This window comes from Notolepis coatsorum (genome assembly GCF_963971535.1).
Source record: "Notolepis coatsorum genome assembly, chromosome: 9".
NCBI lineage: Eukaryota > Metazoa > Chordata > Actinopteri > Aulopiformes > Paralepididae > Notolepis > Notolepis coatsorum.
In genome coordinates, this window is record NC_140173.1 from 68,025,968 (window position 1) to 68,048,569 (window position 22,602).

Below are 22,602 nucleotides of genomic sequence, written 5' to 3' on the forward strand. Positions count from 1 at the left end.
TGTGTGAAATAACAAGAGAGGAGACTAGAACGTGCATCAACTAACTGTGCGTCTGTATTGCAACGAATAACATGGGCATCATATAGCTTACATCCTGGTCCCTGCTGGGACGTACCAACTGAACACACCACTGTGGGGGGTTATATAAAAATCCTAGGTTGATTTGATTTTGTATACATTTTAAGGCTCAATGAGCTGATTGACTGCCTACCTCAAAGACTGTTCTCTTATTTTGCACATTTTCAGTAAATATTTGATTGAAATTGAAGTTTTATCTGGTGATTATTTGAGTGATTGTTTCATATTGGCTCAGCCAGGTTATATAGGATGCCAAGTCTACATCATTTTACTTTATAGCACAATAACATCTGATTTAATGTGATGGAAGAAGTAAAATGATAATTTTGAGTAAATATTTAATTTACCACAGCCGCATAAGATGCTGGAAAAGCTTGAAAATGCACCTTGAAAAAGCTTGAAAAGTGCTTGAATTTTGCTTTGGAAAAGGTGTATACACTAAGAATAATTATATATATATATTAGAGCTGGGCCGTTAACGGCGTTAACGTGCTGCGTTAACGCTATACTAGTATAATATACTAGTATAATATATTATATATAATATATAATATAATTAATATAATTAACGCATTAATCAATTTTTTTTTTTTTTTTTTTTTTTTTACATTTTTTTTTTTTTACATTTATTTACCCAGGGTAGGTTCGCTGAGCACAGATGCTCTTTTTCAGGAATGCCCTGCTTCACATTCACACAGTTCCATTCACACCTGGGAGCTGCCCAGTACAACCACAGTTGACACCATTGGCCACTGAGCAACTCCACTGGAGCAGTTGATTCAAGCCATGTCACATAGTTCAAGTTTGAAATGATTCTTTCTGTTTTGCTCCTGAGAGTGTGCTAGATACTGTACTGTACTGGTAATATTATTTATTTGTGTTAACTTCTGAATAAAACAACTTATTAAACACAAGTACATCTTATTGAACATTATTTTGATATTTCATTACCAATTATCATAGCAAAACAGCTTTTTCAAACAGTCTGTAATGCATTTTGGAAACGGGAGATGGGCTCATGGTGTAATGGGCCACCTGGCCTGAGAAACATAAGGAGGAAAGAAAAAGTAAGGACTTACTTCTGGTCATTATTTGGGTAGAACACACATATTTTGAATGCCTTCGGCAGGTTTTTTCTTTTTTTTTAGCCATTTTAATCTAGATTAATCTAGATTAAATCCAGGATTGCAGATAGATTAATCTAGATTAAAAAAATTAATCTATGCCCTCCTCTAATATATATATACACAGCATTATTGTACATGCTATCATACAGGGTTATATGCAGGTGTATAAGTAGGCATATCGGATTATGCAGTTACATTCAGACAGATATGGATATATATATATATATATATATATATATATATATATATATATATATATATATATATATATATAGGGTAAATATAAATGTGTATATATATAAACTAAATAAGACTCGTGCACATCTTGTTGGACCGCACACTCCTCAGGACTGATTTAGCTTTTTATTTGTTTGGTGCACAACGCGTTCCGCTTCCGCTTCCTCAGGTTTTGTATATAATATATATATATATACTAGGGCTGCAGGGTTAAAAAAGAAAATTCCCGATTCTGATTCGATCTTCATTTTGATGAGCAATTATTGGTTCATAATCCCGAGATCGCTGGTCCCCCCCCGCACCAGATTCAAAAAGAGGCGCGATCGCTCTATCAAGGCCGTGGCCCCCAAACTGTGGAACCAGCTACCCCTGGAGATCCGATCTGCCCCCTCGCTGGAGACATTTAATGTCTAAAAACCCACTTTTACTCCCTAACCTTCAATAAACCCTGATTTTCCCACACCCTAACTCACACACTCCCATGCAATTTTATCCTGCCCCCTCCCCCTTGTACAGTATCTCCTCTTGTGCTCCTCTGTCCCCTGTGTGCTATACTGTACCTTGTGCTTCCTTATCCGTGTGTTGGCCTACTGTTGTCCTATTCTATATTATGACATTTTATGCTTTGATTGTACAGCACTTTGGTTGGCTCTTGAGTTCTTAAACATGCTTTATAAATAAATGACTTGACTTGACTTGACTATTGTTACATTTATGGTGATTTATTTCTATTATTACTATTCTACGTACCATTAACCTTTTTTTCTCATTTTTATATTCAGAGTTAATTATATTGTTTACACCGTTTATTTTTCTCATATTTTTATATCCAGAGTTAATTATATTGTTTACACTGTTTATTTCTATCATATTTTTATATTCAGATCAAATTCTATTGCCTATTTACATCTTTCTACTATTACCCTGCCCATACCTGTACCCTCCCCTCCCCCATGCTGCTATGATGCCAGAATTTCCCCAAGGGGATCAATAAAGGAATATCTTATCTTATATTGATCTACTTAATTATTACTACTGACTATAGTAGTTGCTGGGACAATAATCCTATATAATAACTTTATTTGTATAGCACTTTTCATACAGAAGTTGCAGTTCAAAGTGCTATATATAATATAATAATAATAATACACTTTATTTGTATAGCACCTTTCATACAGAAACTGCAGCTCAAAATATATAGGTACAGTGTGTCTCTGGGAGGCCTGCTGGCACTGGCAGCCATTCCGGCTCACTGGGATTCTGTGGCTGAGACAGTCGCCGCTGCTGCAGGGTGTAGCCAGATGGGGGAAACAAGGTCAATGAAATAAAATCAATGACGGGAGACGTTTGAGATATTTCCTTCAAGTGGCTGGTGGAGCCGTTGCCGTGCGGCCACCCACAGACACACAGAGAGAGACGGATGGAGGTGGTGGTCGTATAGAATTACCTCCCTCTCCTCGCTCTGCGTTCATTCTGCAGTCGTACTGCAGGGTTTCCAAGCCGTCGCTGGGCTGAAGCAGCAGTGCCACCAGCATTATGATCTAGATCTAATTACCAGCTCTTCCTCGAGCCCGGTGCCATTTTGGAAAGCAATAAACACGCATTACGTATATGGCGACTGTATGATATCTGAACACAATGAGATTTGTCTAGCTAGCTGTTAACAAACATTTTGCTGATGCATCTATTTGAAAAGGAATACTCAGGGCTCTTACTGACGGGGTGTGTGTGTGTGTGTGTGTGTGTGTGTGTGTGTGTGTGTGTGTGTGTGTGTGTGTGTGTGTGTGTGTGTGTGTGTGTGTGTGTGTGTGTGTGTGTGTGTGTGTGTGTGTGTGTGTGTGTGTGTGTGTGTGTGTGTGTGTGTGTGTGTGTGTGTGTGTGTGTGTGTGTGTGTGCGTGCGTGCATGGATTTTTTTCCTAAAACTAAAACCAACTATTACAGAGCAATTGATGCATATATTTAATCTTTCCATCTCAACAGGCAGATTTCTAATGTTTGGAAGTCGTCCTCATGTGATTCCTTTACGTGATGAAGAGGGTTTTAATAATTACCACCCGATTTCCAAACTATCATGTTTAGCAAGAATCCTGGAATCTTTGGTCAACAATCAACTCAAGTCTTTTTCTTTCAGTCACTCGCTTTTATGTCCGCGCCAACCTGTATTTAGAGCTATTCACAGCTCTATTTCAGCTGTTACGTTAGTTACAAATGATATAGTGTCTGCATTGGATAAAAATAAACACTGCTCTGCCCTATTTGTAGATCTGTCAAAAGCATTTGATACAGTTGATCATCCTTTGCTTTTACAAGAATTATGTACTATTGATTTGGGTAGAAAGGTTTGTGACCATGGTTTGAGAATTATTTGTTTGAGAGACACCAGTGTGTGAAGTCAGGAAGTGTGCACCTTTTTGTTGATGACAAAAAGGGCCCTGTCCTCTTTACTATTTATATTAACAGTATTGCCTCTTCTTTGAATGGTTGTCAAGCCCATATTTATGCTGATGCTGATTGTGTATTGTATTGTGCTAATTCTGTAAAACTGGCCATGGAGAACCTGCAACGTTCAGGATGTCCAGGAAGCTCTTATTAAAGGAGCACTTCACCCCAAAATGATAATTTGTATATCAATTATTCACCCTGTGATGCCTTGATGATTTTTTTTCTTTTCACATGTCTCCACGGTGAATGTAGAATAAAAAAACTGTAGAAATACCTGATGAATTGAAGTTAATGGAGATTTGGTTTAACAACAGCAAAACGATATCAAAACATCTGTTTACAAACCCTCTCACAACTTGTGCAGTATAATCTAAGTCTCATTCATCCATTCGTATGCAACATTTTCGCTAAAACCGCAACTTCAACTTGAAGTTGTGAGGACAGTGTTGCTAGGCAACTGGGCAATACGTCTTGAAGCCACTGAGGCTAACGATTTTCCACTTGCAATGTTGTGAAAAGAAAACCATAACAGTGGGTTATTCATATGGACTCTTCTCGTGAACACGGAAAACGTGAGTTCCATTCGAAGGTACCACTTAACCGGAAATGTTTTTGTTAGGAAGGTTTTAGTGAAAATCCACGTGTTTATTAAAGGTGCTATAGATAACATTCAGCCTCTAGGTGTCGCACTAGAGCACCAGCATGTCATTTATCCAATCGGATGCATTCCACATGGGGGAATTGGGAACATGTCAATTATTTTGGACCCGCAAACATTTTTAAATGATGAATTAATCAATCAATAACTTAATTTTTTTTAAAAAGTCATAAAAAATTATACATTTACATAAAGATTATATCTATATTAGCACCTTTAAGTACTGAGCATACTGAGCCTACTTTATTTTATGATTCTATTCTATTGTGCTTCTATTTTAATTTAGTTTAGATTCCATTTTATTTTATTCTACATTTTTATTTTATTCTACCATAATTGTCTGTCCGTTAATAAAAACAATTAAATCAAATTCCTTGTATGTGTAAATTACTTGGCAATAAAGACCTTTCTGATTCTGATTCTGATACGACTGGATAAATGAGACTTGGATCATACTGCACACCAGGATGCTCAAACACACCTCGTTCTCCATCACACGGAGGAGAAGCCGGACTGTCAACATGGCCGTGGGATGATGAAGAACAAAGGAAGCCTGTGATGAAGAATGTTGGACGCTGGATACGGCCGCGTGACACTTCACTTGTTGCCTGTTTTGTTAGTCGGTCTCCCTGGGGAGAGGGAAGCATCTAAGTAATTTAAAGTATCCGTCTCTGTTGGAGGTAGACAGAGGGAGATGTCCTCTGGGGACAGTTAGGTCAACGAGTGTCACTCTAGAGGGACTCGTTTGTCTTAATCCTTCTCTGTCAGAATGCCAGGAGGTAACTGCTGAGACATTAGAAGATTCATGATAGTTTGACTTCAATATGACGTTTTACTTTGCTTTTGGTGCACCTGGGAGTATGTTCAAGTGCTTTTTCAGTATAGACTGAAAACCCATATGGAAATGATGCATACAAATGATAATCCTCATTTAGGATCTGCCATACTATATTACATGGCTGAGCAACCAGTAATCTAACATTATGTTCTAACATATGTATAGAACTTTCTGAAGGCAGAAACTATATGTTTCTTGTAGAACTTTCTGAAGGCAGAAACGATATGTTTCTTATAGAACTTTCTGAAGGCAGAAACTATACAGTATGTTTCCTATATAACTTTCTGAAGGCAGAAACTATACAGTATATTTCTTATAGAACTTTCTGAAGGGAGAAACTATGTTTCTTGTAGAACTTTCTGAAGGCAGAAACTATACAGTATGTTTCCTATATAACTTTCTGAAGGCAGAAACTATACAGTATATTTCTTAGAGAACTTTCTGAAGGGAGAAACTATATGTTTCTTGTAGAACTTTCTGAAGGCAGAAACGATATGTTTCTTGTAGAACTTTCTGAAGGCAGAAACTATACAGTATGTTTCCTATAGAACTTTCTGAAGGCAGAAACTATATGTTTCTTATACTGTAGAACTTTCTGAAGGCAGAAACTATATGTTTCTTGTAGAACTTTCTGAAGGCAGAAACTATACAGTATGTTTCTTATAGAACTTTCTGAAGGCAGAAAGTGTGTTTTACTTCTAATCCTGTCGGGGGCGACAGAGACTCAGGAGGTAGAGCGAGACACTTAACCCCTAACTGCAGAGGTTGGCACTTTGCATGGCTGCCTCCGCCGTTGGCGTGTGAATGTGTGAGTCAATGGGTTAAATGTGAGGAACAAAATTGTATAGCGCTTTGGATAAAAGAGCTATATAAATGCACCATTTACTGGTTAATCCTTTTGGGAAGTGGTCCCCATTACTTTACACGATCCTGAGGGCCATGTGTCCCAAATTGTGAACTCACTTTTGCCAAGTACATTGTTTTTACGTATACCAGGAATCTGTCCTCTGTATTTATTTAACCCGTCCTACCGGTAACTATTTACGAGCGAGTGGGCGTCCACTGCCCGGCGCGCAGGGGACCGTCTCCAGTTCGAGTACCAGTGCCTGGTGATGACAGGAGTGCGTACTTAGCATGCATGCCTTTTTTTACGGTGTGGGAGGAAACCGGAGCATCCGGAGGAAACAACACTGGGACAATGTTTCAAACACCAAACAGAAGCCTCCCCCACCAGTCGGGTATGAGTCCAGGATGGCGTTCCTGCGAGGCGGTGGTACCATCCGCTGTGCCACTGTGCCGCTCGTTATCCAGTGATCTAGCCGTTATCTAGAATAATGACTCTCCGCAGATGGAAGTAGCAGCAGCGCGCCGTTCACTTGGACCACAAACAAGCAGCTATTTCTGGCCATGTGCCCTCTCTCCTGAGTTCTCACAGTAAACCTCCCCTCCACGTTTTCCCTCTCTCCTGAGTTCTCACAGTAAACCTCCCCTCCACGTTTTCCCTCTCTCCTGAGTTCTCACAGTAAACCTCCCCTCCACGTTTTCCCTCTCTCCTGAGCCCGAGCCAGAAGGAGTTCTCACAGTAAACCTCCCCTCCATGTTTTCCTCTCTCCTGAGCCCGAGCCAGAAGGAGTTCTCACAGTAAACCTCCCCTCCACGTTTTCCCTCTCTCCTGAGCCCGAGCCAGAAGGAGTTCTCACAGTAAACCTCCCCTCCATGTTTTCCCTCTCTCCTGAGCCAGAGCCAGAAGGAGTTCTCACAGTAAACCTCCCCTCCATGTTTTCCCTCTCTCCTGAGCCCGAGCCAGAAGGAGTTCTCACAGTAAACCTCCCCTCCATGTTTTCCTCTCTCTCGTCATTATGTTTCCCAAGGAAACTCGGATTTCACTGATTTCATCTTCAGAAAACAAAAACAACCGTCCACCAGGAGCGAAAGTGTGAGCGCGGAGCTTTTGAAGTCGGGCTCGGGTTTGGACTCGGCAGGCCCCCCCCACAACGCCCCCCCCCCCCCCCCCCCTTTCTGTCCTTTCACCTTTGACCCTGACTCTCCCTGTCGACCCCTGCCCATTGGGGTCGTTCATCATGGTGCAGGAAAGGCCTCTACTCCGTTGTCAACGTTAAAACCTTAAGTCAGTGGAGAGTCTTAAAAACCTGTTTGTTTTCTTCTGGTGAAAAGCAACATGAGTCTCTGTGATTTAAAGCAAAGCTTGGTTTACTCACAGCGTGGCCTTTTGACACCAGATCATCATCAAGAGGCTTCACCAATAGTCAGCCACCAGATGACAAAATGATTGACCCACCAATCACTCTGTCTCTCTCTCGAGGCACTGCTGACATCACGCCGCTGTTTTTTGCAACCAAAGAAAAAATTAATGAAGAGCAGCATGCGATGTAACAGAAGTAAAACGCACTGCTCGCTGGCCTCCCGGCCACTGCCACCAAGCCTCTTCAACTCATTCAGAACGCAGCGGCCCGGCTGATCTCAAACCTACCGAAGTCGGCCCATGTCACCCCACTTCTTAGGGACCTGCACTGGCTCCCCATTGCTGCACGATTCCGCTTCAAGGCCCTCGACCTAGCATACCGTGCGGCAAAGGGAACCGCTCCCGCCTACCTCCGGTCAATGGTCTCTAACTACACACCCTCAAGACCCCTACGCTCTGCATCTTCTGGCCGCCTCAGACCTACTCCTATCCGAGCTTCGGGAGGGTCATCAAAGAGAAGCCGCCTATTCTCAGTCCTTGCCCCACAATGGTGGAATGAACTACCCACCCCAGTTAGAACAGCCGAAACCCGTCCAATCTTTCGCCGTCGACTAAAGACGCACTTCTTCAACCATTATCTGAAAAATATATATATATATAAAATATATCTAACCCTAAAAGATATCTAACCCTAACTAACCTTACTGTCATACACTTGTCCTAATAAACTAACCTACACTGTAGCACCCAACACTTTGATGGGGTTGTGCCCTTCCTGATGACTTGTCGTACAGAACTTGTAAGTCGCTTTGGATAATAGCGTCAGCTAAATGACTAAATGTAAATGTGAATGTAAATGTAAAACGACATAATTAAAAGATGTTGTACTACTGATACATATGCTACCCAGAACATCTGGAGGGCAGCGTTACATCATCTCTTGTGGTAATTAGCTGAGGCAGACTGTAGAGTAGTGGAGTTCATTTGAACATCTTGTAGCAACATGAAGTAAGGGAGATGGGAACAGTAGCTGCTGTGGCCCAGTTACTGTAGTGACGTGTAGAACGTCATCACTGCATTAGTGATACTCACCTGTAATACTTAACCTGCACCACCAGGTGGCAGATACGTTACCTGTGCTACCTGTATAAGGAACAAAGAAGACACAATAGGAGCAGGTTATACAGGCCTCATGTTGAACTGGATGATGTGGAACCTGTGAAGGATTTATTGCTTCAATAAAGGAAGTCAATGAAGCAACACAATAGCTCCATTACCACAGTTCGATTATTGATTACTAAAAAACATTACAGTTACCATTAACACATTCTGGGCCATTCAATTTCCCCATCTAGCTACAGTATAGCACGGCCAGGTTTTCATTACATAGTTTCACTGTGCGTCACGTTGTTTGTAGAGCTAAATCTATATTTTATATTATAGCTATGGATACAATCAGGGGTGCAGTCGTAATATGGGCGAAGGCCAAACGCCCGCGCACGCGCGCGCGTGCACGCGCATACATGTTCCCTCGGTTGCGCACAGAACAGATGATATCCTTCCAGTCGGGAGATCAAGCAACCCCCCACCACACCTACAGGGCTTGTATTTGGTTGTCGGTATCCTATTATTATGCAAAGTCTAGGTGATAAGTGCCGGCGGCCGGGGTATACGGGCCGACGAGTCATTTTTGTGTCGTCGCGCCGGCACTTAAGTTATCACCTAGACTTTGCATAATAATAGGATGCGCGCACTCCGGCCTCAGTGACGAAGCCCAAATGTCGTTTGACCGCGTATGCCCAGCACTGCACCCCTGGATACAATACCATGGTCATTTGACAGTAACTATCTTCCGTTCAAGATGCAAAAAAATAATAATTTTTTTCATGAATACGTTCACGTGTTATTCCGTGGTGAATATGAGTATAATTTCGGAATGATCCGGGCTAATTCCTGGGAGGCTGGCTAAACGGTGCAACGTGAATTCTACTAAACCCATTGGCATTTTGTCCCTGGACACGCTATTATTTTCAAATCAAATGCATATGATAGGTATTATGTTTCATCATGAATGCATGAAAGGGGGGGGGGGGGGGTCGTTTCTGATGAATTGATTGCCAATAACAGCATTCGTTATTACCACAACACACGCCGATCAGGGGGATGGGTATGAAAACCATGCACGATCAAGCTGAAATTGACGTCAGATTGTCCTTACCTGTGGTCAGTGATATTCCAAAAAGAATATTCCAATTATTTGATCGCCATCTGGTCCATCCTATGACCATCTGGTCCACGACATAACCCACCACAACATTGAATCGTCCCGAAAACGATTCAATGTGATCAAGTGAAGCCCTAGGTTTCCCATTACTAGAAAAGAGCGCCCGGAGCGGTTTAAAGGTAGCACCCGGTCTGGAACAGGGTTTACTGCACTCTTGATACTGCCTACTAGCAGGATCTGGCCGGTACTGCACCTTCGGAGTCCCAGTATGCCTTTTAACGGCAACATACAGGTCCCTGACATTGAATAGGATATTAAAATCGAAAAAAGGGAAAACGATCAAATAACGTATATGTGTTTGGCCGTTAACCGCTGGCGCCCAATAGCGTATATATTCGTGAATGGCCCCGAAAGTGTTAATGATGTCGCTCACTTGCTTTTGTTTTGCTTCAGAAAATCTTTATTTGACAACCAAGATAATGGGGTTTTTGTTTATGTAATTTTGCCCATTTTAGATTTGCATTTTAATTAGAATATCTTAATTAAAAAAGTACATTTTACACACACCAGGCAGGAATATATTTAACCCATCCTAGCTATTTTAGGAGCAGCGGCGGCGGTGTCCACATAGTCCAGTGCCCGGGGGGGGACTGACTCCAGCACTAATGCCAGTGCCTTGCTCAAGGGCAGTGACATGAGTATGAGTATGTACCTACAACGGATGTAAAAAAAGTTCCACGCTGGAAAAAGAAAAGGTTACAAGTCGAACTGAAGTGAAATATCCCTTTAAGGCTGAAAGCAGTATGCCTGATGGGTGAGTAAATTAATCTGCAGACATTCCTTCTGGAGACCATATTTCAGCCGTGCGTTAAAGCTGAGAGTGCGTTATTTACGAGTTCCTCTCGAGTATACAAGCGGTGTGCGTATGGAGGCGTGTGAGCAGAGTGCGCCATCCACTCCTTTCAGCTGGTTAGACATCGTCCTGCCTCCATGTCTCATTATGTGTAGTGCAGCGTCTTTTTTTTACGTACCGGCTGACACCGCCTCTCGCACCGTGAGACCAGGCCAAGCCACTGAAAGTGCATTGGGATGATGGTCCAGAACACATAGGCATCAGTGGGGAAATCAACCCGTTGTCCTTTAACCCTTTTGTGTGTACCATGAATGTCCCATGTTGGTTTTGGGTGAAAATCATGCAGTCTTTTTGCATGCAGTACAACAATGTTATTTCCCCCCCCCCCCCCCCTTAGAGAATTATATATTTGCTTATTTCTGCATACTGTGGTCTGTGGTCCCGAAATAGTCTTGGAATTGCATGAATATGGTTTGGCTCTAAAGCTGAGACTCTTGTGGACCCAATGAACCCAATTCCAGTCATGCGTGATGATGTTAGTCTCCATAGTAGCCGTTCAATGTGGTGACTGATGGACTATGGGGTTTTCTCTTGTGAGCTGTGAATCACCAGACGCCAATTATTTGTGGTTTTCTCTTGTGAGCTGTCAATCACCAGACGCCAGTTAATTGCCATGCGGCAGCCGGCAGGGCAGGTGTGTGGGCTTGATTGACACCCGATTGGTGTCAGGTGTGCAGTGCCTTTAAGTAGGGCTTGGTTTCCTGTGTTCAGATGATTGTTCATTTCACATGTTCCCTCAGTGGTAGAGGAGTGATTCTATATGTGTTTCATTCTGAAGTGCTTTTGTTTTCCTGTTTCTTTTCTACTGCTAGGCAGTGGTGGTAGTTTTCTATAGCTTATATTTTGATTAATTTAGTCTTCTTGTGTTTCCCCGCCCCATCTCATCGCTCTGCAAGTGGTTATATTCTTTCTTCTCTGGTTTCTGGCTTTGGGAGAGAGAGTCGCTGATGCTCATAGGTCATGTGAATAATAACATACCATGTTGGAATTCTTAACATGGTGTTTTGGGGAGAGACCCCCCCCCCCCACACACAAGCAGCTCGCTATAAGGCACAGATAGTGAATGATAGTGTCTCACCTTAATTACAACACATCTAAAGTGTATTCGCTTTGTCTCTCTGAGCTCCATTAACCTGGTAGCCTGTCATCCATCACACCTGCTGCTACAGACCTGGGTTTCCATGCAGATCTTTGTTTTATCCTTTGCTGACCTTGAGAAGATTAGCCAGACTTTCATCTCATCTAGTTAGCCTACTGTGACTCTCTCTCATCCTGCCTAAGTGTTAGGGATGAGAGGATTGTAACACTAAGCCACAAGTAACTCCCTCATCTGCAGCTGGTGTGACACAGCAGACACAGGGCCACATTACCCCTACTTTAGCTCCTCCTCCTTGGTTGTTTATTATTATTATTATTATTATTATTATTATTATTATTATTATTATTATTATTATTATTATTATTGCGTAGCTCAATGGGTAGATTGATTGTCTGATCATGGTACTAACTTTATCCAAAGCGCTTTACAACTTATGCCTCACATTCACCCATTCACTCACACATTCACACACCGCAAGGTGCCAACCTGCTCATCAGGAGCAATTAGGGGTTAAGTGTCTTGCTCAAGGACATGTCGACATGCTGCCGGGAGGGGCTGGAATCGAACCGGGAACCGTACGATTAACAAACGACCGCTCTACCTCCTGAGCCACTGTCGGGTTAGGGGTTCAATTCACACTGGGGCTCATACTGAAAGATGTTTGCAGTTGTTCCACTGTAAAGCACTATGAGTCTTCTTCTTCTTCTTCTTCTTCTTCTTCTTCTTCTTCTTCTTCTTCTTCTTCTTCTTCTTCTTCTTCTTCTTCTTCTTCTTCTTCTTCTTCTTCTTCTTCTTCTTCTTCTTCTTCTTCTTCTTCTTCTTCTTCTTCTTCTTCTTCTTCTTCTTCTTCATTAAAAATGGTTATGAGCAACTGCAGCACAGTGGTCACCATAGTAGCATTTTAGAGTGTTTCAGAAAGTCAGGATATCAGTTTCAATCAACCCCCCCCCCCCCCCTGTCTGGACACGGTGACCCCTTGACAAAAGAGAAACTGATCCCTGGCTCTTGATCCAAAATGGCCGAAGTCATCTGCCCCACCCCCTGGAGAGTCTGCGACAACAACCCTGTGCAGGACGCATCAGGTTCTCTGCAGCCAAAACGCTTTCAAATTGAGTGAATTCAGTGTCACCCAGGGACCCTGGCACGTTTTAAAGGCTCATTCAGTGATCCAAATGTAAACGAATGGACAGCCCCACCACCAGGAATAACAAATACGAATGGAGACATGTTTTCATTCTCTCATTGATTGACTGAGTTCTTGATACGAGGACTAACACTAGATGGGTTAGCCTATGAGTTCTTGTATTCATGATACTTTATGGCTGTAAAAAAATTGTTTATGTCTGTAAACATTATCTATCCTATATGTGATGGCTGTACATGTTGTGTATCAGTATTGTATGTGATTTTAGATTGTCCAATAAATTCAATCAATCAATCAACATTATCTATATTCCAATTTACATTGAGTTAAGAAAGTTCAAAACAACATATTTTCTATTCACAGATCAAACTCTTTAAGAATGTATGTGAATATAACAATACATTGATATGGTAAATAATAAACAACCATTCACGGATTGGTCCTTTTAATTAAAGGCTCCTGTGGGGGAACCCCCGCGGATCCCTGTTCCATGTGCTATATTTACATCATGTCATAACTAGCATGATATATTTACATCATGTCATAACTAGCATGATATATTTACATCATGTCATAACTAGCATGATATATTTACATCATGTCATAACTAGCATTATATATTTACATCATGTCATAACTAGCATGACATAGTTACATCATGTCATAACTAGCATGACATATTTACATCAAGCCTACCTAGCATGATATATTTACATAATGTCATAACTAGCATGATCTATTTACATCATGTCGTAACTAGCATGCCATATTTACATCATGTCATAACTAGCATGACATATTTACATCATGACATAACTAGCATGATATATTTACATCATGTCATAACTAGCATGATTTGCTCACCGACTGATGCTTGGCTGTGATGTATTTAAAGCCTCCTGTTGAGGGATGTGCTGGTTATACAGTGATTTGATTTGATTTGATTTGATTACGGATCCCCATTAGCTGGTGCCATGGCAACCAGCTAGTCTTCCTGGGGTCCACACAAAAAACATACAAAAACAATTATTATTGCAAAACAGAATTATTTAAAAGTCAGTACTCAACACACAATACACAATGAAACTAACAATTAAGATGGCTAAAATTACATGCAAGCAAAGAAACAGAAAACAAAAAAACAAAACAAAATACTTTACAGTGTTAAATACAATTTAAGATTGTTTTTAAAAGTGAATCTTTTTAAGAATTGCTTTCAGAATGCTCATCAATGTTACTAAAACATCAATTTCACCATACCTTTAAAAAGAAAAAAAACACACAAATAGACAATAGTATGGCTCATTTGACAGGCATTGTTCATAGTCCAATACTGACTAACCAGTTAATTTCTACATACTGTAGTTTGTGCGCTATTCCATGCTAAACATCGCCCCAAAATAATCCAGTCTTTTTTCATAGATCGCAAGATATGATGTTTTAAGCATTATGCCCAAATCGTTCGGGTTGCTCGCCTGAAACTCCAAATACTTCCAAATCAAAGGTATATACCACATACATGTGTCTTCACAAAATCATCAAGGGGGGGGGGGGGGGGTCGTTTTAACTTGAAACTGCGATTGTTACCAAAAGCATGTTTTAGGTCCGGTAAAATACGACACTGTGATCGGTACAGAAGCATGTTTTAGGCACACAATTTTTTATTTATTTTTTTACCTCAGTCAGAAGGTACTCCAAAATGAATAAATCCCAGTCGATCTCATGGCGATCGCAATTACTCGTGTTTATTACATGGCGTTTTCACATTCACCGAAATGCTTGCTTGTGATTGGTCAATAGCGCTCGTCAGAGGTCCGTTATGTAAGGGATAATGTATGGCTACGAGGTCATTGTCGCAAAATAATTGACCGACACGGAGTTTAAAATACCGAGGCGCCGCGCCGAGGTGTTTTAAACGTAGTGAAGGTCAATTATTTTGCGACAATGACCGAGTAGGCTATACATTATCCCGCTTATTACATGGCTAACTTACTAACAATATACCTAATTCATTTTACATCGACTCGCAACACTGGTTCTGCCTGCGTTCTGGCTCCGCTCGTCGCTCCGCCCCCTGTCATCGCCGGCAGCAGAACACCGAGTGTCTAATTGCACTGAAACAGTGTGTCAGTGGGCTTGATTGCGAACAGCTGCGCACTGCGGTCATTATTGAAAAAACAGCGGTCATTATTGAAAAATAATGACCGCTGTCGGGGGGCTATTGACCAATCACAAGCAAGCATTTCGGCGAATGTGAAAACGCCATGTAATAATACCCGATAACGGACCTCTGCCGAACAATAATGACCGCTGTGCGCAGCTGGACCAATCAAGCCCACTACACACACTGTATCAGTGCTGCTCAGCATATGCACAGCTGCACTCAGTCATGCAATCAGACCACAGACCTGCCGGCTGCCGATAATAATAATCACTTTATTTGGGCTGACAGAGCCACAGAACAACTGCGTCTGCATTTGATCTCGTCTTGTCGATGAATTAGGTATATTGTTAGTAAGTTAGCCATGTAATAAGCGGGATAATGTATAGCCTATACTCTTTCTGTATCTCTCTAGTTCTCTCTCTCTCTCTCTCTCTCTCTCTCTCTCTCTCTCTCTCTCTCTGAGCACCTGAAGACAGTGCTATTAAACCAGGAAGTGCAGCACTATGTTGATAAGGCTGTCAGCACTGCAGTAGAGCCTCTTCTACTGTAGTGCCCTGTGCTGCAACACAACAAACACAAGAGTGAACAAAAAACGCTCATGGACTCTCGTTGACTGACTCGCTTGTGTTGTTTGTTGGATTAGTTTTGGATTATTTGGGCTTGCCAAACAAACTATCAAAACGTACACGGACCCGCGGACCGCTGTCTCTCGTTGACTGACTCGCTTGTGTTTTCGTTGTGTGTCCGACTATGCATACTTTCGAACACCCGCCCAACTCTACCTCTGATTGGTTTACCATGAAATTGTACTCAACCTCAGCCAATCGTCAGCATGTATGCGCTTGTCTCGCGCACTGCCCACTAACCAAGGAAGAACAGAGATCTAGTTGGTTTGATGAAAAAAACTGCTTCAATCATAGTAACACGCCGCATTTTTGGCAGTAACGGTAACGCCGTTATTTATATCGCCGTTATTCCCATCACTGGCTCTGAGGCACCAAATCTTCCACCGATTGCTATGTCCTGATCCACTCTGAGACGGAAGCAGCCGGAGGTAAGTCAGTACTGGAAGACAACTGATATCCCCAGTTTAAAAGGTAGGCGATACTGCCAACTGGTGGGATTCGATTGCCATTGCAATTCCAACGTAGTTAGCTGTGCCAGGGAGACCCAGGCAGCTCAGAGCTAGTGTTTAGAACGGGGATCAAAGGAAAAAGATCAAAGGAACTAAAAACGAGATATCTCGTTTTTGGCACTCAAGCGTTGGCGACAAAACACGGCATTATTCGCTTTTGGCGCATAAAGAGTTAGCCTAGTTCTGCGAATATCATTTAGTTGATTGGACGACTCTTGAAGGTGACGCCAAATGTAACAGAAAACATTAGAAAAAGGACCAATAGGGTCCTGTGACTTGATGTGTGACATCATCAACATCAACATCGATGTTTCTTCCCCCCCTGAGAGACAACAACAACAACAACAACAACAACAACAACAACAACAACAACAAAAACAACAACAACCAACATCTGACCTAGCATATCTGTCTGTAATCTAGCTAATTGACTGGCTCTGTACACACAGCCTTCTCCTTTTAAAAGTTGCAACACCAAGAGGTCTGGAACTATTTTAGGTTTTCCACAGAATTGTGTTTTTATTCTTCCATCAGCCAGACGCCTACTTACCAGCAGGAACTCGATTTGTTCCCAGGAATAGTACGTGTTTCAGAACATGGGTTTATTCAACGTCTACCATAAAGCTATGAACTATTGGGGCTTTGGTGATTTCAAGAGACAGATTCAATTAGATTAGATTAGATTGCAATGTATTATCATCAATTAGATTAGATTAGATTGCAATGTATTATCATCATACCGCACACGTACAGTACAACAAAAATAAGTTTGGCATCCAACCAGAGTGCAAATGTAACAGTAAAGTGCAACCCGCTCTAGTAAAATAGTCAACGATCCCTCCCACCCAGCACACCACATATTCCAGCGCATGCCCTCAGGTCGCTACAGGTCAATTTTAACCAAACACACACGCTTCACGAACAGTTTCTTCCACAGCAGTCCGAACACTAAACGCCCTGGCCTGCCCCCGCTGCACAGACGGGCAAGCATCAGACACTGACTGACACTTGTATTTATGTATTTATTGTGGGGATTTGGAGGTGGGAGGGGGGCGTTTGCAGGGACGCAAGAAGTCCGCGGGGAGTGGGGGTGCTGAGATATCGATCGTTTTTGATTAATTTCTTTTTTTTATATAATTTTTTTTTATATAAAATATATATATTATATAATTATACTTGTAGTTGTATTGTCTGCGAGACATCGCCACCACGCAACACGTCAAAATGCTTGCTATTCTCGAAGACACTCTGATGTCATGAGACCGCCGCCATCTTGGTATAGGGGGACCATACAGATTTCTACCATCAAATGCATGCGTTGAGGTCCGTTTTTATTACATGTTTTATCACATTCTTGTTCATTTCATAACATTTTCATACGATTTGTTTTGAAAATATTGAGGCCAACATGGCATTTCACTATTTCGAAAGCCTTTCTGGTGATTCTAAGGCGAGATATGAGTCAAAGATCTCCCCCTGATTGACTTGACATAATGTCCATACAAAACACATACAGACATGGCCATGAATGAATGAATGAATGAATGAATGAATGAATGAATGAATGAATGAACTCTCGAATACCCAAATTAAAGCTGCTGTGCTAATAACAAACACAGAAATCCAAATCGCAAGTTTTATATAATACCAGCTGATGCATCACGGAGGAAAAAGTGGCTGGTGGCTAACGTTCGGCTAACTCGCTCTGTGTTGTGGTCATGGTAGCTACATGCTAAGCTAACGTTAATTACATAATATCGAACCGATAGGAGCTTATCTTATCTAATCTTACGTGGTGGTACCACGTGTGCCACTACCCGATCAAACATCAACGTAAGATTAGATAAGATAAGCTCCTATCGGTTCGATATTATGTAATTAACGTTAGCTTAGCATGTAGCTACCACAACCACAACAGCAGAGCGAGTTAGCCGAAAGTTAGCCACCAGCCACTTTTTCCTCCTTGATGGTATAAAACTTGCGATTTGGATTTCTGTTTTTGTCATTAGTACAACGCGTAACACAGCAGCTCTTTGGCATTGTGAAGGACTGAAGAAAATTCCGCTTGATAGTCTTTAATTTTACGCTTTAACGATCCGTTTCTGCACTAAATGAACCGTACACAATGTACCAGGCGGGGCAGTTTCCCCCCACGCTGCAGTTGCCTAGCAACAACAGACAGGAAGTTGACTTCGAGAATCTGCAAACAGCTCCACTGTCTGTCACGTCATAACCAACACTCTCGTTCACTAGAGGATACTATGATGAATTGAAAATGGGGGACCCTGATGTAAACAAGACGAAAGTCTTTCTCTGGTCTGCATCCCCTTAACAATTGTATGTATTGAGCTGTACTGTACTGTACCCATTCTGCAATCTGTTAATAAACTTTTCAATCAAACTTCGTGCGAGACAAGTAACCGTTCTGATGCACACATCACAGCCCAGCTTACCCCACCTGGCTGTTGCGCCCTCCCTCTGCAATTCGTTCCCCGCATACATGATCGCCGACATGATGCAAAAGATCACCCTCCCGGGGGCTCGGATGGTTCTGCTGGCTTGTTCATATATTCCTTTGCTTTACTGCGAATTCAGCGTCCCAAAAGTTAACTATCCCAGGCAGGGCTGTGTCTATTTGTGTCTATTTTTTTTTACCAACGGATTTCCAGTTCCGCGTTGCCGCTTCCAGGCCGCGTCTATTCGAATCCCAACCGGTTCATACGCATGTTAATAACACTGCATTATCGAGACAGCGCCCCTATGACGATCTGAATGAATTCCAAGTGTTACAAAGGATCAGATTAAACCGAATATATATATTTATTTATTGATATATATTGCATAGTATTTGTATATCGTTTGATATCCCTTGTATATTCCTTGTACATATACACGGAATATCCCTTTAGTCCAGCCCATAATATTTCATTCCCCTATTGGACAGTGGTCCACCGGCGCCAGGGACCGGCCTCCGGAGCCAGGTTCAAAGTCACCGACACGACATGTCTGTACTTGCCCCGGCCCTGCCCAGGGATACGGCGACAGAAATGAGAGTGGCACTATTTGTGCACCGTGCGTATAAATACGGCGCAGGTGAATGTAGAAGCCCCTTAGCCCCTTACCTCCGTACCCTTCGTCCTTTTAGTATGTTACCCACTAAGTGAAGCCTCACCCACGATACAACGTGCGGTGAAGTATGGCCTGTTTGGCCTCAGAATAGAGCATCGAGACCGCGTGCGAATTAGTAACTGAATTGTCAGAGTTTGGCGCTATACCGTCGAGTGCGACATATTTCTATTGAGTCTTTAATAGTCTATTTGTGTATAGTGTATCGTGCGGTTAGAATTCTATAGTGACCAGCATCTCCAACGCTTTCTCGTATTAGCTAGAGTTCTTATCCAGGCTGGGCCGACCGCATGGCGCTTTCACCCGAGGAGACCTAGGCGAGAACCGTATGGACATGTACACTGGATTAATCTACCCGACGACTACATAGCCCTTTGCGGCTGGAATATATTTGCTTTGGTCCTATGATTTATGGAGCGGATAATCGCCGACGCCTGCACGTGTTGGATTTACCCCGAGAGGAGTCAAGTCGAGTCGGCGCTCAGAGAGCCTGAGGCCGCCTAGCTTTCTTCACTGTAGAGCTACAGTCTACAAGAGAACCAAGCTGTATTCGTCTGTGGATCAAGAGACTACTGCACCGGCTTCTGTACCTGAAGTCTCCCTAGTCATCGTTGACCAGACGTCCTACTACCGACAGATCTTCTACCCCCTTGCTGGCTTACAACCAGTGGGAACCCCTTGCAGTATCTCCCGCTATTACTAGTGTACCATAGATATAATTCCCTAAGATTCAGGTTGTATAATTACCTCCTGCGTAACCAGAGAATGGACATTCGTTATTGATTTGCCTACGCATACTCCTTTGCCTTACAAGTGCATTCAAAGAATAATGTAAAGTATCCTATGTACCTTTTGCTCCATTAAATACTTGATTAATACCTTTGACTGGAACCGATTTCATTGTGGGAAGTGTTCATCAATACAGTCAGGGAATTGTACCCCTCAGTTACAATTGGTCCTTCGAGCCGGATAATAACTAGTGTAATATTAATATAGTGGTATTAATATTGAAATGGCCTATGATGAACACTCCACAAAACGGTCCTCCTAAAGTAGATCGCCCGCAGCGTAGACGGCAGCCACCTCAGTACTTAGAGGATTACGTTGCCAGTATACTACCTAGCCTTCTACAGACGGTAAACGCGGAAAAAGTAGAAAGTAAAATTATGTCCGACCCTATCAACCAGGCTACCCCGCCAACAGAGGCCCTAGTGGGTTCTAATGTAACTGACCAAGCTCACGGTAGGGACCAGGAGGGAACTGACACGACTTTACCCCCCGCCAAGACCGAAGAAGTAGTCCCCGGAGAGCTCCAGGAGAAAGACAACCCTCCAGAGATGGAACTCTGCCCGGTACAAGAAGAGGAGAGCGCCCAGGAGATAGAGCTCCAGGACTCCCCGCAGGAGAACGCATCTCCAACGAGTACTGCCAGGAGCGGATCACCTCAACCAGCGTCTTCCCCCAGCGAGGCGGACAAGATGCTGGCACAGGCGTTCCTCGCCAGCCTAGCAGCCTCAACAGAGCGCGATCGACTCCAAGCACAGACGCTTAGTGAGCGCGAACATTCTTCCATGGAAAGAGAACGCCTCCAAGCGCAGCAACGGAGCGACGAAGATCGTATACGTCTAGAGATTAGACGCCTTCAGACGGAAGAGAATATGGTAAGAGACCACGCCGAAGCCCAGCGCGCCGCCGCCGAAGCCCAGCGCGCCACTGCCGGTGCCCAAAGAGAAGCAGAGCGCGACATCGCTCTCACCAAGCGCGAAGCAGAGCGCGACATCGCTCTCACCAAGCGCGAAGCCGAGCGCGACCGATTACAAGCGCAGCTAATGGAGCAGCTGATCGCCAGGGCAACACCCCCTCCCTCCGCACGGGGTTCCAGGGCCTCGTCAAGACACGGGTCAAGGGCACCCTCCCCTAACCGATCAAGCGACCCTGAGCCCGACCACCAGAGAGAGCCTATACCCCCCTCCGAACTCCTTCCCCGACCGGTCCCAGTGAGACCCAGCTACAAGGAAGGAACGGTATACACCGCGGAGAGGCTAAATAGACGACTACAGGATCTAGAGGACCTGCCAGAGGAAGAAGAAGAGGGAGAGGAGGAGAGTCAAGCCCGACAGCAGCACAGTACTCCACAGGACCAGGAGGTCCAGTACAGCCCAGGCTCTACCCCCGCGGCTCTGCGCTACATACCCCCGACTCAATTCACGGGTGAGATTGACGCACGACCAGTCCCGAGGAATAGCACCTGGATACGCGGGCCATGGTACCCTGCCGGTACCAGCCCACCGAGAGGCGTAAGAGGAGACTCGCCTAGGAGGCCTTTCTTCCAACGCTCACCGATGTGCCAGCCATCTACGGCATCATACATTGGCACACCGACGTTTCCAGACTTCACCCATGAGAACAGAGCACAGTACACGGAGCTACGGATGTGCTTAGAGACAATGATGGCTGATGTAGCTGATGAACGCCACAAGTATGCTATCCTATTGAAGCACCTCAAGGTGCCCCGAGCGCACAATATAGCGCTGGCCTATGCCACCTCTACTACCCCATACACAGCGGCTCTAGCAGCACTCGACCAAAGATATGGACGCATATGGGACTACGTAATACAAGAGATAAGGCATATTGACCGCCTACCCCCAGCAACAGACAATCGCTCACTAGACGACCTGTCTATCAAGGTACAATCCCTGGTAGGGATGCTGGGGGCGCAACGAGAAAAGGGTATGCACGAACTATACGCAAACTCTAATGTCGAGAGGATTTTAGAGACGCTTCCGCCCGCCCGACAAGAGCGCTTCAGGCGGCAAAGAGACCACCGTGATCCTAACGGTCCCGAGCCATCCCTCCTAGACCTAGCCGACTTCCTGGCGAGAGAAGTCAGCAGCCTGCGATTGGATACGTTCGTGCGGAGCACACCAAGCTCCAGAGAGGGACCTAGGAGAGCAAACGATGGCCGAAGATTGGTGACTGTCATGCACCAATCAGAACCAGTACCGAGCAGCAAGAACCACAGTACCCCCTCGATGAAAGAGAAGTGGAAGATGGTGTGCCCGTACTGCGAGAAAGAACACTGGTTGTCACAATGTGACACATTCAAGAAGATGACCGCCGACGAAGTGGGTCAATGGATAAAGTCCAACCGACGCTGTTACCGATGTGCGCGCAGTCACATGGCAGCCGAGTGCCGCTTAAAGAAGAGGT